The sequence below is a fragment of the Columba livia genome, chromosome 1 (assembly GCF_036013475.1).
Source record: "Columba livia isolate bColLiv1 breed racing homer chromosome 1, bColLiv1.pat.W.v2, whole genome shotgun sequence".
NCBI lineage: Eukaryota > Metazoa > Chordata > Aves > Columbiformes > Columbidae > Columba > Columba livia.
Genome location: NC_088602.1, coordinates 154,715,919 through 154,733,190, shown reverse-complemented (window position 1 = coordinate 154,733,190; position 17,272 = coordinate 154,715,919). Strand labels below are relative to the sequence as shown.

Below are 17,272 nucleotides of genomic sequence, written 5' to 3'. Positions count from 1 at the left end.
TAGATTGAGGAAGGCCAGACAGAGTCATGAAAGTAGGAGTGAATTGCGAAGTATTGCTTCTGCCATCAAGATCTAAGGCAATCTTCCCATTCTCCCCCTGCCTTTTACCCAAGAGCAATCTACACAATCATAACACATCATGGTGTGACAATCATTAACCACCAGCTTCTCAGAACACAGAAAAAAGAAATAACATGGTAACCTGGAGCCCTGTTTGGGCCCGTGCTTTGGCCTCTTAGCCAGTCCCCAAGCACAGACAGACGTAGGCTGCCTGGATAACATTTTTGGACTTCTCCCCTGAGTAGCTGTTCTAGCCAAGTTTTCTAATCAGTGATTAGTGATCACCAGACCAGCAAATGGGACATAGGCACCCAGCAGCAGATGGCAGTGACTGTACTCAAGCATGACAGCTCTTTGAAAGCAAGACCAGCTGCAGAGGGAAGCAGACTGTTCAGGCCACCTAGATACACAGAGAGCACCTCCCTCTGCTCTGACCCTCATACGGAAAGAATTTTGCTACCTGCTAAGACATGTGAACATCCTACTGAAGGCCGGGAGCATTCTTTGCTGTATGCTAGAAATGTGCCTGGAAAGCAGAAGAGTTTCTCTGGCTTCTGCTTTCTGGGACTCCATAGATGGCCTTTCGGTTGGGTGAATCTATCGTGTCTGGCATATGTGAGCAGGAAAAATGGGAAGCCTGGCCTGTGTAGCACTGTGATTCTAGAGGAAACACTATCCTTTGAAGGACCCTGAAGATTTGAAAACTGTCAAAGACCATTTATGTGCTTTACAGTCTCTTATTTGCCCATATATCTTGCTTCCAAAACCTCCTGAAAACTCCCAAGAACCATCTTCAGCATTTGCTTCCACATTTCTCTGAAGGGGGTAAATGAGCTCACGGCTAAGGGAACTGTTCTTTATCACTAAATTAGGACATTTAGAGAACCACCCAGCCTCATTGCATCTAATCATACCCTTCTTGAATGCAGTAGATAATTCCTCCTCTGCTAGTACTTAATAGCTGTGAATATAGAGAAAGCATATTTTTTGTTTGATTTTTATAATAGGTAGCAGCTTCACTTAGGGGCTAGAACCCCATTATGCAGGGATTTGTAAAAACAGCATTCACAGTAAGCTCATAGATGGTTACCATATCTCTCAGGCATTTGGCAAGTTATTCTTTAAGTTGAGGAGGGTTTGAAGGCAGATCAAATTAATCTACTTTATAATTCACACCTTTAGATATTTTTGATTAACTCCCATAATAAGGTAGTTCCAGAGCATCCCCATGGAAACAGGCTCTAAAGCGACTTGTCTGCATCCACCTCATAAGAAGATGTCTGGAACAGTAGCCAGTATTCCCAGTATGTTCTCAGCAGCACCTCATAGGGGGCCACTGGTTCTGTCCTGCGACACAGCACCTCCATTTGTGCTGCCCAGGTCTTTTTTCGCATTAACAAATGAGATATGAGTTTGTATTACAAAGACTTGTGCAAATTTCATGAGTATGCTGTCCAAAATTGAGAGAACCTCACCCCTTCTCATACCTACTTGAAACTGAAGACCTGTAAGTGCACTGTATACCCGCATTATTTAAACCAATATGTTGTCATTTGCCATTAACCTTTGCTTTCAGCTCCAGCATTGCTCTTTCCCCAATCTATTGGAATCAGTTTTGTGCATGAGCTTTCCAAAAGCACTTTAACAAATTTCATAAACAAGCAAGAATACTTGGTGTGGCTCATCTCCTCATGGGCCTGAACTCATTGTGACAAGGAAACTGGCAAGTCAGTCTAGGTGAGGTGCTTACAGCATAACACTTGGGGACCCTGGAGGGAGCAGGTGGAATTGTGGAGAAATGTCAGGAACCTGCAATAGCCCTACACTTTGCATATTGCCAGGTGAAAAGGAAGGCCCAGGGGATGCTGGCTTGGTTGAAGATGAGTGTGAGGTAGATGGCGAGTCAGGCCTGGTCTTACCTTGCTGAAACCTTATAAGACAGTAAATAGACCAGAGAGGCATGTCTTCTACTTGGAATTCAGTCTCTGCCTTCAAAGAGCTCAGTAAAAAAACAAAAACAGTATATGTCTGCCTCATATAGCACCTTCTATGACAGACACGCCATCTATGGAGGAAATTATTAGGACCCACTGCAACAGAAGAAATCATCTATCTGCAAAACAGGAACATAATACAAAACAGGCTGAGAGTCTCTGCTCTAGAATTAACTGAATTGGATATAAAGGTTGTTGTTTTGTTTTGTCTGCATATCTACATTAAACATTCAGTGTTTTTTGTATTATATCTGTGTTATATGTAGCCATGGTGTGCTATTCAAAGGTAGATTAGGTTAAACTTCTCCTCCTCCCAAGTGGCCATTCCCAAGGTTAAGGGAATTGAATATAAGATTTACTGCTCACATTTAGACCATAGTTTTAACTTCTGTTCTAGCAATAAGAGAGGACAATTCAATTGGAGAACTGAAACACCTTTATTGCAGAGAGACATATTTCCATTTTAGAGAGAAAAGAAGTCTTCAAAAGTAACTTTTCTAACAAAGCTCATTGGTCCACATTTAAAGTAGACTGTCAAAAGAATTGTAAACTGCTATAACATTGTTATTATCAGAGTATGTAAGTAACAATAGTATGTAAGCGCTCAAGTTGTGCCTACAATACTGTTCCAACTAGATACCACATAAACAACCAATGGAGATGCTCTCTTTCTAAAACATACACTTTAGTGGCTTTCTCTGATGGAGTGCCTAGTTAATGATTTGGGACACCTCAAAATTACCTGACCAGTCTCTTAAGCTAGAGTAAATTTAGTGGTTTAATATTACATTACTACCCTACATCTTGTCCCATCATGAAAACCTAGACCCAGACTCCTTCTACTTCCACCAGGAGGAACAAGGAGATGATCTAAAATTCTTAGCAGAACATCTAGCTACTTATCAAAACTAGGATGATACCAAATAAATGAAAAAGCAAAGCGATCAGCCGCTGTCTTATCTCAGTTATAAAACTGCTTTTGAAATTTGCATTTTTGGTCCTCCAGAAGTACTTTGGCAGTAGAGAGGAAAGAAGAAGAATGAAGCTGGAATGTCCATCTTAACAGCTCTCAGGCCTTGGGAAAATGTTTTCATTTGACTCTGAAATACATTTCACTATTCCCTTTAAAACTGTCTTTAACAATATATTTCTACTAATCCTGTAACAGGGTTCCAGTTGTAATCCAAGGTCCTTGTATCTTGCCCTTTTGGAAAACTACTGTGTTAAATATTTACTTCCAAACAGTTGACATTTCTTTCAGCTTTTTCTCATCAAACTACCCCTGCGTTATCCTCCTTGTTTATGCTTTATAGAAATGGTATGCACAATTGTTCCTAGCTTGCTTGTTTTACGCCTAGGTCACTTTTGCTGTCAGAATCTATTTATTGAATAAAGCTGATTTTTTCCCTTCTCAAGACACAGTGAAAAATGTGCAAGTGCTCCCAGTACAGGGATGCTGGTTACTAGGAAACACAGTCTCCAGAGAGCAGAGTAGAAGCACAAGCCTTGGACTACAAAGATTTATTTTGAGGAGGATCCTACAATAAGGTTTGGAATTAAAATAACAGTAATCTAAAAAAAATGCCTTTGCTGAAGGACAAATTAAAAGGTGGAAATTGGTATTTGTAGAAGTCTTACAAAAGTCTTCTCCTCTTGTCCTAATAAGATGTTTTATGTAATGGTCGAAACTTTGTGGGTTTTTCTCAATAAAGAATTTGAAAACACTCTTGAGTAGAAAAATAAAAAGGTACAGGGATTCCACTGAGAGTTTTTCTGTTTCTTGGCAGGAAAAACTCTGCTGCTCAGCTCTGTGCACAGCCATGACACATATGAGATGCCTTTTTCTACATAGGCTTGTGCTGGTTAATACCTTCAAACTTAAGTGGTGAATGGATGCTTGAATATGGCTTCGGAATATGAACTTTGTCAATATTTGTGATTTTTTTAATGATTGTCAGCGAATTGGCAAAATAAGACCACTACAATAGAGTTAAAACAAACAAATAAAAAAACCCCAACAAACCAATAAAAACAAAAGCAACCCAAAAAAAGAAAGCTCATCCAAGAATGGTGACAGTATTCTGTATGATTTGTCTAATGCTTGCATTTTATGCCCACTCAAAAATGGGAGTATAAGTCAGGTGGAGCCTCTGGGAGGAGAGATAAGACTTCTCGGGGAAGAGATGCTCTAAACTGGGGTGTGTGGCAGAAAAAGTAAATAAGGATCATGGGAAAGAGTTCATGGAGAGACAGTGAGACAGCTGAGAGAAACACGGGAATGACCCACAGCCGGGCCTTAGACATGATGGAAAGGCACACTTCCTAGATACCAGAAAACACTGCAGAATCAATTGTAAATCCAGAAGTTATTGTGAAGATTGAAACCAAATATTGAAGTGAGGGCCTGCCTGCAAAACCACAGTGGTCAGGGGGACAATTGTTTATAAACATTATTTCTAGGCTGTTTTTCCTAGTCACTGAGTTAACAACTTAACTGTTTTAATTAACAACCTAATAAAATCCAGCTGCTTTCAGTTAAAAAGATTTTTGGTCTTCTTTGGGAACTTAAAAGCAGAAGTTCTGGGTACAGTTGCACCTGCCTGACTAGGAACCCTGTTGCAATTATGCATTTGTGATAGATTATCCAAAGCTTTACCCAAACGGCTCCATGGGTCTCTGATGAGAAAGCCCACAACACCCAGTGGGGTATATTGGCTGAAATTCCTTGATGTGGCCTGGAAAATATTGAAAGTAGGAAATGATCCAGCCAGGAGTCACTAAAGACAAACTTCATCCAAAAAATTTACAGTACTGGAGCAAGGCCCAAAGTATTGATGTTCTTGTATGACTTCTTCAGATTGACATGTTTTAGGAAGAGAGTTGCAGGGAAAAGTCTTCTCTTTTAGCCTCTTGCAGATTCAACTGTCCGTCACCAAACAGCATGGTTCATGTTGCAAGGAGATTTGAATTGAACGAAGAGTCCCACCTTCAAATGGCATGAATGTGATCAGAGTAATTTGCAAATACCTCTTGGACCATTCCTAAAGAGACTTTCAGTTGATAACCTATTATGTCTGGTCTGCAAGGACCATGTAAGAAAGCACTGCCTCTGGCTATTCGTCTTAGAAGTAATTAGAGTGTGTGGGATGTTCTCATGTTCCAAAACACAGAGCAGAGGTAATGGCAAGAGCCAGCTGGAGCCTGGCCCTACAAACTTGGTGCCAAGCAGTTTGAAACAAACACTAGTCTTTCCCATCCAGCAGTTTGCAGTGTTAAACACATCAAAGGCAGGCAGGCAGGCAGGCAGAAGCAGACTCATGGAGGTATATATACATATATATGTGATGTGCTAGATACCAGAAGAGGAGGTAGTCTTAATCTTGACAAGTTGTTCTGAAGTGAACAGAAGAATAACAAGCTCTCCTACTCTCAGTTCCAAACAAATATGAAGAAGGTAGTGAAAACCAAGAAAGTAAAAAAAATCTTTTAGGTCTGTCAACACCAAGATAAGAGTTCTGAAAATGTTCATGGCTTCTCTTGGGAATAGAGCTTCAAAGCCTCTAGCCTAGGGAGGCCTCACACCCCTAAGTGCTTAGGAGACTGAAATGCCTCTAGAAGGACAAGAGCTTCTCTTGAACTCCCAGCTTAAAGGAGGACTGAAGAAGTTGTGTAGGTCACAGGGAAGGTGTGTTTCTATGAAGGACTGAAGGTGGGTCATCCATCCCTATATATATATCTAAAAAAAAAGCCTCAGGAAAATTGTGGGACATCAGTAGATCAAGGAGGAGTATGCTTGGGTCTATTGTGGTACAGTTTTTTTCATGGACACTGACAAATGTGCTTTCTTGTTTTAGTCAAGGTAGCAAATTGTGCAGGAAACCTGAAGGATCTGCAGCTGACTAAAGAGTCCAGGAAATATAATGTCCCTAAGAGGAAGGTTCATAAACACAGACAGAGAATAAGTTAGTGTCCCATGTGCTCATCTCCTGCGGTATCCAAGAAAATGGCCTTAGTTAGTACATACTCAAAACTGAAAAGCTACAGAAGCATGCAATCAGCTTGCTAAATTCCAGCTTTGATAGTAAAAGGGAAGGGCTTCTTTCCTAAGCCTTCAGTCTGGTACTTCATTCATTCATTTCTAAGCTTGAATTTGAAGGTGAAGACTGCCAATTTGGGGAGAGCAGCATAATTTCATTTGAATTTTGCTGATTACTTGACCCTGACCCTGCTAAATAGCTCTGGGAATAATAAATCAAGAAAACAGCATAGCAGAATAATTTCTAAAATTCTCTTGTCTATAGATCCGAAGCAAGAATTGCCATATTTTATATCAACTCATTCACAGCAAACAGCTGTGAAAACTGGGTGGGTACAACTAAAAGCTTTCAGCGTGGTCAATGTTACTTAAGCGTGAGAACTGCCTAGGAATGCTGTCTGATCTGTGATTTAGAAAACAATATCAGGTTGTACTTATTAGTGGACACTTGGTTTATTAGAACTGGAAAAGCTTATTTTAGATAATTATGGAAGGCTGAACTGCTCCCTGTACCCATCAGATTCTTGTACCTGTCAGTGTTGTGGGTGGACCCTGGCCAGCAGCTAAGCACTCATACAGCCAGTCACTTACTACTCATGCTTCCTGTGGGACTGAGAGAAACTAGAATGAAGTTGACAAGACTTGTGGATCAAGATAAAGGTAATTTAATAGGTGAAGAAAAGGTGTGTGTGCAAGCAAAGCAAAGGAGGAATTTGTTCACTACACCCCATCAGCAGACAGATGTTTAGCTGCCTATTGTAAAGCAAGGCCTCTGCATGCTAGCAGTTACTTTGGAGAATGAACTCCCTACAAACATTTTCCACTTCCTCATCTTCTCCTTGAGAATTTACTGCTGAGTGTAGCGTGATGTGGTATGGAATATCCCCTTGGTCAGTTTTGATCAGATGTCCCACTTCTGTCCCTTCCCAATTTATTGTCCACCCCAGGCTATTCACTGCAGGGGGCAGAGTGGGAAAAAGAAAAATCCTTGGTGTTGTGCAAGCACTGCAGCAATAGCTAAACATTGCTGTCTTATCAACACTGTTTTAATCACAAATCAAAAACACAGCACCACACAGGTTGCTACCAAGAAAGTTAACTTTGTACCAGCTGGATCCAGTACACATGGACTCATAAGGTGGTACTGAGCAGGGGAAATAAGGAGAGAACAACAGAAATTACGGCTGTTAATAGCAGCTAGTGAGGGGCAAAGTCTTAACATCTTCCATCCTATACCAGACTTTATAGTGCTAGGCCCAGTAGAGCATACAGGGTGATACTTAATTACAGGAAACATACTTCAGGCCTTGCAGCTGGAATAACACCACATTCAACCAGTACAACAAGCTACACAATCAGGGATGTAGAGTAGGACATCCTGAAAAAAGTCCATTAGTAACCACTGTATTAACTGTAGTAAGCAGGTGCTCAAACAACTGTATGTGGCATTTTGTGTTTGTTGCTATGCTAGGAGGAAATTTCTAGATCATGGAAAAGAAAGCACTGCAGATATAGTCCAGCAGAGCTTAAGATCTGCTCATTTTCTGGAGATTCTTGCCCAGAGATACAATTTACTGGTTCTACAGATCTATCCCCCATCTTCACCAGTTAGGACTAGATAATATTCTGTGAGTCTTGTGTAAGTGATAGCATCAAGAAGTTAAAAAGGCCTGATAAATTAGTGTTAATGCTATTAAGATCCAATGATTGACTCAGCGGCTCAATATGAGAACAAATCCAGTGCAGGAGAAGTTTGGAAATTGTGAGAATTTAATACCAAAGTCTTATCAACCTTGTCAGTCACCTGCTTTGTCCTGCCAGGAGGAATCAGAGTAAGGTGGCATGAGTCCAAGAACAAACTACTTTTGAAACTTTGTCCTAGACAAGGACAAGTTGCCAGATTGTTCAGCTGGAGGTGTCTGCTGTACTGCACAGACATTTGACATGTCCTCAAGTGTGGAAAAAGTAAAGATTATGCATAATATTTTTTCTAATGAACTAACTTCTTTGTCTTTTATTTTTCTTTTTCCTACTTCCCTTAGCTTTTCTGTGTCCAAGGTACCTACATCTTTATTGGTTTTCCACCTTCTTTTCATGGGATACTTTTGCTGCTTAAATAGACTGACAAAAAGTCTACCAGAAGTTGCTAGTTTTGGTGGATAGACCATGAGGAAATTTCTTCTTACAGTCCCACTGAAAGTTTCTCAAATGGAGTTTATGAATAGCGTGAGTAACTCCCTCAGCAGTATGTTAAAGAGGTTCACAAGTATCCTCCCCATCAGCCATCTGTGGAACATGAAGTGGCTTCTCCCCATTGGGTTTATCCTTCATGCACCAGCAAAATATTGGCTTAGTTCTTTAAATCTAGCCTTTTTCCCCTACTCCGTGGTGGTTTATTTTTCCCTATGTACCCAAAATGTTCTCAAGAAAACCACACAGAGCCTCAAAACCTAAGACAGCTCCCTATCCGAGAGTTTTATCTAAGCTCCAGTCTTGATTGAATCAGGGTTATTTAATAATTAACCATACAAATTTGTAAGAAAAACTTTGATGAGCCTTGGAGAAGCCACTACTTGTCATTATAAGAAAAAACATTCTGGAAAAAAGACACCAAAGACTGCTTTCATTTAATTCAGAGAAGTTCAGAGGGAGCAGCCTTAACAGACTGGAAATAACCATAAAACCCAGGGGAACATTCTGATACAGAGATGCAAGTTAAGCGTAGGTAAGTCATCAACAAAGATTCAAGCTAGTTATGTGTGAACAAGGCCTGAAACCAAGAGAAAGGCACCCATTTGGAGCAGCTGACAGGAACCTCTTTTTCTGAATGCACTGTGCTCCTCTTTTAAATTTTGAAAAGGTGCCTGGGCTGTTCACTAGCTGAGTCACAGTAATTGCTCATGCATATTCCTGCCCTGTGGCAAATGAGAGTTAATGTGTGATCTCTCAGCCTTCACATATTGAGGCAAAGCTCAACTTATCTTTCATTAGCTGCAGGCTAACCATGCAGACCATGGCAAGGGATCATCTGATGCTATTACCTTGTTCATGAGACCGAAAGCTTCCACTCAGGCACTTAAAAATAACGGCAAGCTGACAACTGTCAATAACCATTAGTAACTACTTTTTCAGGGATAATGACAAGGTGAAGAAGTCATACATAACAGTAATAAAGTCTTAAGTGAGATTTGGATAAATCATCAAAAATGGATCAAAACTTCCCGTTTGAAAGTAAGCTGTCGACGGATAACTGAATCTACGAAACTCATTGTAAGTACCCAGATTTACTTTGGACTTTTGAAAAAGGTTTTTGATCTTTCCAGGTGGTGCCAAACCTCTCAAATAATAGATCAACACAATCCCCTCCTGTACCCTTGGCACATACGCCAAGAAAAGGCAGAGGTTTCAAAACTGTTACTGAGGTGAATGCTAACTGAATTATGTGAGCTCCCAGTGAGTCCAGGACAGGTCAAGGGACTGGCCCTACATCTCTCTCACAGGCTGATGAAACTGCATCATTAAACAGTGTTAGACTGAGCGTGCCCTGAAGATCCCTTTAAACAGAGCCTGGTGAGACCATTAGCAAACACCAGCTGAGTCTTTAAGTTGTACAATTACCCTCTCCTGGGGAGCAGACATGGATGATGCTCTGCCAAGTAAGGTCCAATTCTGTCTGATTGGTGTCCTGAGAAACTTGGACTTTTCCTAAGCAAGGCTGAAGGATATTTTGTATAAGGTCATCATTGCAGAATAGTCCCTCTAAGCACTTATACTGTTTCGCTTGCTATGATATTTCTGCTCCAGGGAAAGGGTATATTTTGGTGGGACAGTGCTGACATAACAACTCTGAAGCTGCTTCTCATTTTATACAAGGAGCTGTGGAATACAGCTTCCCTGTGCATTGCTGATCACTGGGTATTGCAATAGCCTTGTGATTGCCGCAGTATGAAAGAGCCGTCCTTTGAATTTACCCACATGAGGACCTGTTCTCACACACTGTCTGATGTTTGAAGAAGAATCATAGAATCATAGAATAGTTTGAGTTGGAAGGGATCATCAAAAGTCATCTAGTCCAAGCCCCCTGCCATAAGCAGGGACATCTTCACCTAGATCAGGTTGTTCAGAGCCCTGTCCAGCCTGGCCTGGAATGTCTCCAGGGATGGGGCATTGTCCACCAACCCTAGTATAATATAATCTCACTCATTTAAATCCTTTCCTAAAAACATCTACGTAAACAAGGGATCATCAGCTTCAATATTTCTTTTAGACTTGCAATAGCAAGTCATTCCTGTGTGCTTACTTATGACACTGATAATCTAAAGCAATTCATCTCTGTGAATTTCAGCTTTTCCCCAGACTTTATCACCAAAGATTGAGATCGACTGCATGAAGGCACTCAAAGAATACAATCAGTCCCCTTTCCTCAAGGACACCATACAGCAACAGCCCGAACCACAATGGTTACACTGTGCAAAATTACAAAGCAAAATCCATTCAAAGCTGCATACCTGATAAATGGAGCACAGCACAAACAGGTAGAAATGATTTTTTTTTTAACTGCTAAAGAGTAACCTTTCATATCAGCACAAGGCCAGTGAAGTCAGTGAAAATATGCTGTTTTACACTGTCTGAGAAACCAGCCTTGGTGCGAACTTGACACATTTGTGAAACTTTTTAGGGCTAATACTATTTACATATTAGGTAGTTCACCTACTCAATGCCAGTAAGCCCTGACCAGTATAACTACTGGGCCTTTTATTCCACAGAAACACTTTTATGTCTGTGTTGTGGGGCAAAACTGGTCTGAAGGCAGACTATGAGTCTGGAGAAGCCTTTTAAACACATGAAAAAAGTTATGAGATTTACAGCCTGCCAAGATCGCCCTTGTCGGGTATGGGGAAACAGCTGAGCCATCATTGTACCAGAGGATCCCTTAGCTGGTGGAAAAGACATCCACAAGAGTTTTGCTGAGTGACATGAAGACTGAGGAGACCTCCAAAGCTGATCCAAGCTACAGGAGTCCTTTTCATTTCCATTCTCTGATGACAGAGGAAAGAGGGTTTCAAAAATACTGTAAAAGAGAGGAGGCTGCAGCTGCTTCAGTGCGTCAGCAAGCCTTCCACCTGGAGGGACAAGCCACACCAAGCAAGGGCATCTGCCCAGCAGCAGTTAGGCAGAGTTTCATCTCTGAGACACCTCTGTGCTTCTGAAGGAGGGACTATGTTTAAAAAAGGCTGCAGCATCAGTGCTGCATCAGTGCAGGACTCTCCAAACAAGGATAAATATCCATTAAAGGAAATTCAGGAATTGTCTGGAACAGACAAATAAAACATCAGAGTAAAGTTAGTTTTTGGTAAGAGAAATGCGTCCCCCACCTTAGCTGTGTATTAATTAACCAGGTCTTTTACTTTAGGGAATAGAATATTGCCCTTTGCTGTTTGCAGCACTGTCTGCTAACCCAGTCTCTTTGTATATCCTGAACGTGTTGAGCAACCAAAGCTTTAAATTGACTGCTAATTTTGTGTTGGGTCAAATTAATTTTGAAACCAGATTAATTAAAGCAGATGAAGGTTTGTTTATCCATTATTCATGAAGCTCATTGGAACAGGAGAGAGTGCATTAGCTTTATTTAGGATATTACTTTGCTTTAATGAACTCTGTGTTTTTTTTTTTTTTTTTCCCCCTCTTAATGCTCCTTTTGAGCAGTAGCTCAGCTTTGTGTTGTTAGCTTTTATTTTCTTTGGTGGTCTAGTGCAAACAATGTAATTAGCAGATTTTCATACTCCAAAAAAACTACAACTGGCAATCTCCAGCAGCGACTGCCTCACCATAATTCTGCAAAGGCAGAGAAGAGCATGTGTCCATGCTGAGCAAGGCTCTCCCAGTCATTCCATCCTGCTGTGGTTGGAGCTATACAGTGGGGTTGATCTGTTCACTCAGCATCAGTGCCAGAAAATAGGTGTACAGTCAGAAGAGGCTGCTGGATAAATAAACTAGAACCACCTAACTGTGAGCATTTGAGCATCACTGCGGATCATCCAGTGAAGAAATCTTTTTCCCACAGAGCACTGAATTGTAAAATTCAAGCTAGACATGAGGGGGTGTGAAATATTACTGGAGCTTTTACAGTGCTTCTTGCACAAATCGTGTATCCCCTCTGGATATGGTTTAGTTCCAGTAGCTCTGTCTAAAACATTGTATTGAGACCTGAGATACTACTTGTTTCAGAAGCTAATGGCATTTATGAGCAAGTGGATAACTGGAACTCCTCAGAGTAAAGAGAATTCAAAATACAGCTTTGCTCAAAACTTGCGGTAACGTCATATTTGTAAACAAAATTAGCTAAGCAAATGTAAGTTTAAACCAAAGAAGGGTTGTCTTCACGAACTGGATTGGACTAAATTAAACAAAATACCAAGATGCCAATAAAACTATATACAAATATAGGTCTATATACAAAGATAAAATGATAGTTTGCAAATTTGGAAGGCAAAACATTTAACAGTGCTAAAAACAAGTCTTTTTGCTGCAAAACAGCAAACTAATTGACAGATCTCATTGCTGCAGGATATTAAGGAGAAATGATGAAATGAAAGACAGAAGCGGTTACCCATATGACTTAGAGAAACATCCAGGTACAACAGAGAGAATACTTTAAAGGATTCAAACTTAAATTTTGGGTTGTGAAACAATGATAAAAATTAGGATGAAACTTCCACCAAAAAAAAAAAATTATTTTCCTCTTACATAGCTTGTCTGTAGAATATATTAGCCACAGCAAAACAAAACAAAACAGGATAATAAATCATACACAGCAATCACTTGATCCTCTTAACTGTGGTGTCTGAATATCTCATGTTCTCCATGTATTTATCCTGACAATTCACTTGTGGATGTGGGAAAATGATTGCTGCTTTTAAAATGAGGAACTGAATGGAAATAAACTAAGGCCGTGATCCTCAGGAGCGTTTAGGCACCTAGGTGCTGTGGTTTCACACAAAGCTGCAAGAATAAGAAACTGATCTTTGTACCCAAGGTCTACTCCCCTCGTCACTGCTTTGTGCTCTTTTTAAGATTAGGTGGTCCAAATTGACTATTATAGCAATTATTTTTTTGCATCTATCAACAAGAAAAGTATTTTTCATTTGCTTCTGAAAAGAGGGATGGTTGCTAAGCAAAAGAGTACCCAGCAAGGGGAATGTAAAGTGGTTAGAGAGATCAAGGCAAGAAACTAGAATGATGAAGTGAGAGCTTATTTTCTCTTTATTCACGATGCTTTTATTAGTGCTGTATTTTTAGATAGCTAAAGTGCTGTTGTAACATCACCACAGAAAGTACCAAGACCTGGAGAAGAGGCAGGAAAGGACAAAAGGCTGTAAAGTACTGAAGAGGGGGGATAAAACTTACACTAAAGCTTCTAGATATACTTGTGAGTGTTGAAGACTAAACCTCCTTTAATGGGGCTATATATCTGTTTTAGTTATCGTTATGGTCAATGTTATCCAATAAACTTCTATTAAGTAGATTAGTACCGGAGGGTATACTTCCTGTTTATGAGCCGGTAATTACCGCATCTTGAGCTAAATAAACTTGGAACCTGAAGGCCAAAATTTTTATAGGAAATAAATTCCGTCAGCCTTGGTGTTTGTTAGCACAGGATATTTTGAAACCAAGCCAAGCAGGGATTACCACAACACATATACAAAGATTCGCTCATCTGGATGCTCCAGCAGAGCTCTGCTTGCTCTCATGCCACTTCCAGGCCCTGGCACATGAAAGCAGGAGTCAAGCTACCTTTGGCTCCTGGGGATAAGTTTTATTTGGGAAACGTTTTGGCCTTCCCTCCATGCAAGTTGCAACAAAATTTTTCATCTGATAGAAGAGGATTTAAGGATTGCAGCTCTCCACTCAGCAGGCTGTCTGTGTGCCCTGCATGGAGACAAGAAGGGGTGATGAGGTTGATGGCTGCTGGACTGCCCAAAGAAGGACTATTTTTAACAAGTGTTGAAGCTAGTTGAAGGGAATTAATTTTGAAAGGAGTTAGAGCCACTAAACGGGTTCAATAAAAGTGGGTCAGAGCCACTGCCTAATAGGTCTACATTTCCTCTATTCCATGGCCCATTTTGGTCAAACCATTTTCTACCACTTAAGAGTGGGGTGAAATCTGGGGCCAAGCGTTGACTTTTCCGAGGTCAACAGGAGTTTAACGGCTAATTTTAATGTACATGAGGGTTAAATCTGTGTGTCTGGCTGGGAGAATAGCGAGCAAGCAGTGGTCTGGCTGACATGGGCAGCATGCAGGACCAAAATAGATTTTTCACAACAGTGAAAAGTAACTGCATTATCTCTATGTAAATCCTTGCACTTCGATTGGCTGACAGCTGTAAATAGCCAATTAGGCTGCACATGTTTGGAGATTAATAAATGGCCATTCCGCTGTGGCTAAGCTGCATAACGATCTGCAGAGTGGCTCACTGAGAACATTCCACTGCTGCTGACTTTAATTGTTATTAGTTTGCATTATATGTTAAATAGGGGAATATTTTAATGTAATAGTTGTAAGCGCTAAAGCTGAGTGAATAATTCATAGCAAATTATTTATCCAATAAATTTAGCCTCTTTTACTCTTCAATTTTTTGGGAACAAGTTTATTATTTTCTCAAAAGAGTGTTTATTATTCAGAATTAGTTTCTAGTCAGTTTATCAGAATGCTTCTTGCACTGCAGATCCCCTGGGTAGGCTATTTTTGGCTAAATCAGTAAGCCTCACAGCACCATTGCCTCCCCTGTTTTGATGTGTGTTGCCCTTTAGCAGAAGTTTCCAGTGAGGACTTCAGTTTAGCCAAAGCCAGACTGGCTCTTCTTGCTCACAGTGTCCCTGATGGAAGGTGTATCCTGCCACAATACTTTTAGCTTCCACAAAGGTTGGCCTAGGAAAGTGGTGACTGCTCTGGAGGTTCAGGCAAGATTAGGACTGGAGATTTCTGTGTTACTGTGATGAAGAATATGTATAATTGTCCCATCCTCCCTGCTTTCAGACAATGGGTGCAGAGCATAAGAGATGCAGCACAGGTCACTTCAAGACCCAGGACTAGTATGAAAATGTCATCACAAACTGTCTACTGATAAACGGCATCTGTTTCACTGTCACAAGACTCCAAAACATATGCTGTTGTTATTTTTTAACTTTTATTATTTTTTTTAAATAGTTCACAGATAAAGGAACACAGATGAGGAGAGCCACCAAACAGGAGGGAACAACCCCCACCCCCACATATAACTGCATCGAGTCACCCTCTGTGCACCTCTCCTGGCTCTGCACTTCAGAGATCAGCAGGTTACAGCTCTGCTTTTCACCTTCAGCTGGCTTCCCTTGAGCCTATTTTCAGCAATGCTTAGATGATTTTGTTGCAGCCATTTGTGCCTCAGATATGTGCCTCGTGCCAGGTGTCTGCCTTCAGGTATTTACACGTGTACATGGAATCTGAAAAAAGCAGAGCTCGTCAGTGAGCCTTGGTAAGTATAATAGTAAGCCGCGCAATCTCACAACGTTTTGCATTCCTCCCTTGTCTTCCCCCAAGTATCCCTGGAATTGCTCCTGCTCCTCCTGGCGACGTTTGCTTCACCTCAAGGGCTCTGGCTCAGAGCAGCCTCTCTATTACTCACAAATCTGCTGGGCAGCGCTGCATCCCTCCTCCCTCCAATTACTGGGCAGTCATTAGCATAATGTTGTTCATCATCGGCACAGGGGGGTCTACTGTTTGCTGAAGACCAAGCGGGAAAGCAAATAGTTTGGGTAGGCTCTGCTGACAGTAGAGTACAGCTTTATTTAGTAGAATTTGTTTCATACAAATGGCATCCCAAGGTACTTATCAAAGTTAAATAATACATAATAGCAGAGGGAGAGAGAAATTAAGAGGCACAGGCATGGGAACATGAGATGTTTTCAGATGAGATTTGAAAGTAGATGAAGAAGCAGTGAGGCAGAAAGAAACAACAGGAAAAAAAAAGACTGTTCCAGATGGTGGGAGATATAAGGGAAAAAAGCTTTCGCAACAGCCATGGTTTGAGCATAATTAGGCACAGAGAGATGACCAGTGCCATTTGGAGAGAAAAACAGGAACAGAGGAGAAGGAAGAGGAGGTCCAGAAGACGGACTGGGAAAAGGTCACAGAAGGCAAATAAAGAAACAAATGGGGAGCTGTGGGAGCTTTCTCTGTAAATGTCACCATGTTGATTTGGAAAGCAAATGCACCTGCAAGAAGACTGGTGTGTTCAGGGTGGCTGGAGGATGTTGACATGGAGAATTTGAGCAGAAAGGAATATTCGGAGGAGAATTTCCTCCAAAGAGCTGCATCTGTGCAACCTTCTGCAATGGATTCAGACCCAAAAGGTCAAATTCAAGGAGGTGCTGTATAATCTGTTGCTTTCCCTCATCCTTCCTGCCAAAGACTTGTTTTTGGCTTCCTGGGTTGCAAGCAGTTGCTGCATGTTTTTTTAATGACAAAACCAGTTTCTTTTTGTTCAATAAGCTATGAGAAGGAGCCAAGGTGCTGCTAGAGATATAGTGCATTATGGTAGTAAAAAAAAAATGAGATGTTTTCTACTCTCCATGATCTGAAGTACTCTCAGTTCTACTGAGTGGAAGAAACATCAAGTCAAGGCACACATCTCTAATGCCAACATAGAGAAAGAAAGAAATGCTGCAGGAGGACACTCTGGTGACCAGGATGCTTCTGCCTGATGGTGGATCAGACAAGGCTGTACTATGACTAGACTGGGTTGACGCAAGGAATGAAATGCATATCACCCTTGTGGCAGCTCTTGGGCTTCTGACCCATGAACTCTCCTGTACCAGATGTATAGTGGTCATGCTGTTGACACAGAGACTGTGGACCCCAGTGAGTTCTCCTTCAGGGCAGCAATATAAGCTCTCCTACTGGTCTATGGGTAGTCTGAACCTCCTGAGAACAGCTCTGCAGACCCTGCTGTATGTTAGAATGTCTTACAGTTATACTGGGGTGGAGGGAACATTTTCACCACAGAAGGAATCCTGAAAGCGTGTACATTTTAGGGGTAGGTAGAATATTATTGCTCCCCTCTACTTTATTCTGTCTTCTCCTGAAACACGCTTTTGCAGCAAGACACAGAATCTGTCCCTAAGGTTTCTCCAGTGCTCTGCT

The 17,272-nt window shown here is 41.1% G+C and overlaps 1 long non-coding RNA gene across 1 annotated transcript; it reads left to right on the top strand.

The window, feature by feature from the left end:
* The first annotated feature begins 9,047 nt into the window (after nucleotides 1–9,047).
* LOC110359019 (uncharacterized) lies at nucleotides 9,048–15,518 on the top strand. Its single transcript, XR_002413900.2, has 3 exons — nucleotides 9,048–9,360; nucleotides 10,436–10,625; nucleotides 15,299–15,518. It is a non-coding gene; the product is annotated as an uncharacterized LOC110359019 (long non-coding RNA).
* The last annotated feature ends 1,754 nt before the right edge of the window (nucleotides 15,519–17,272 follow it).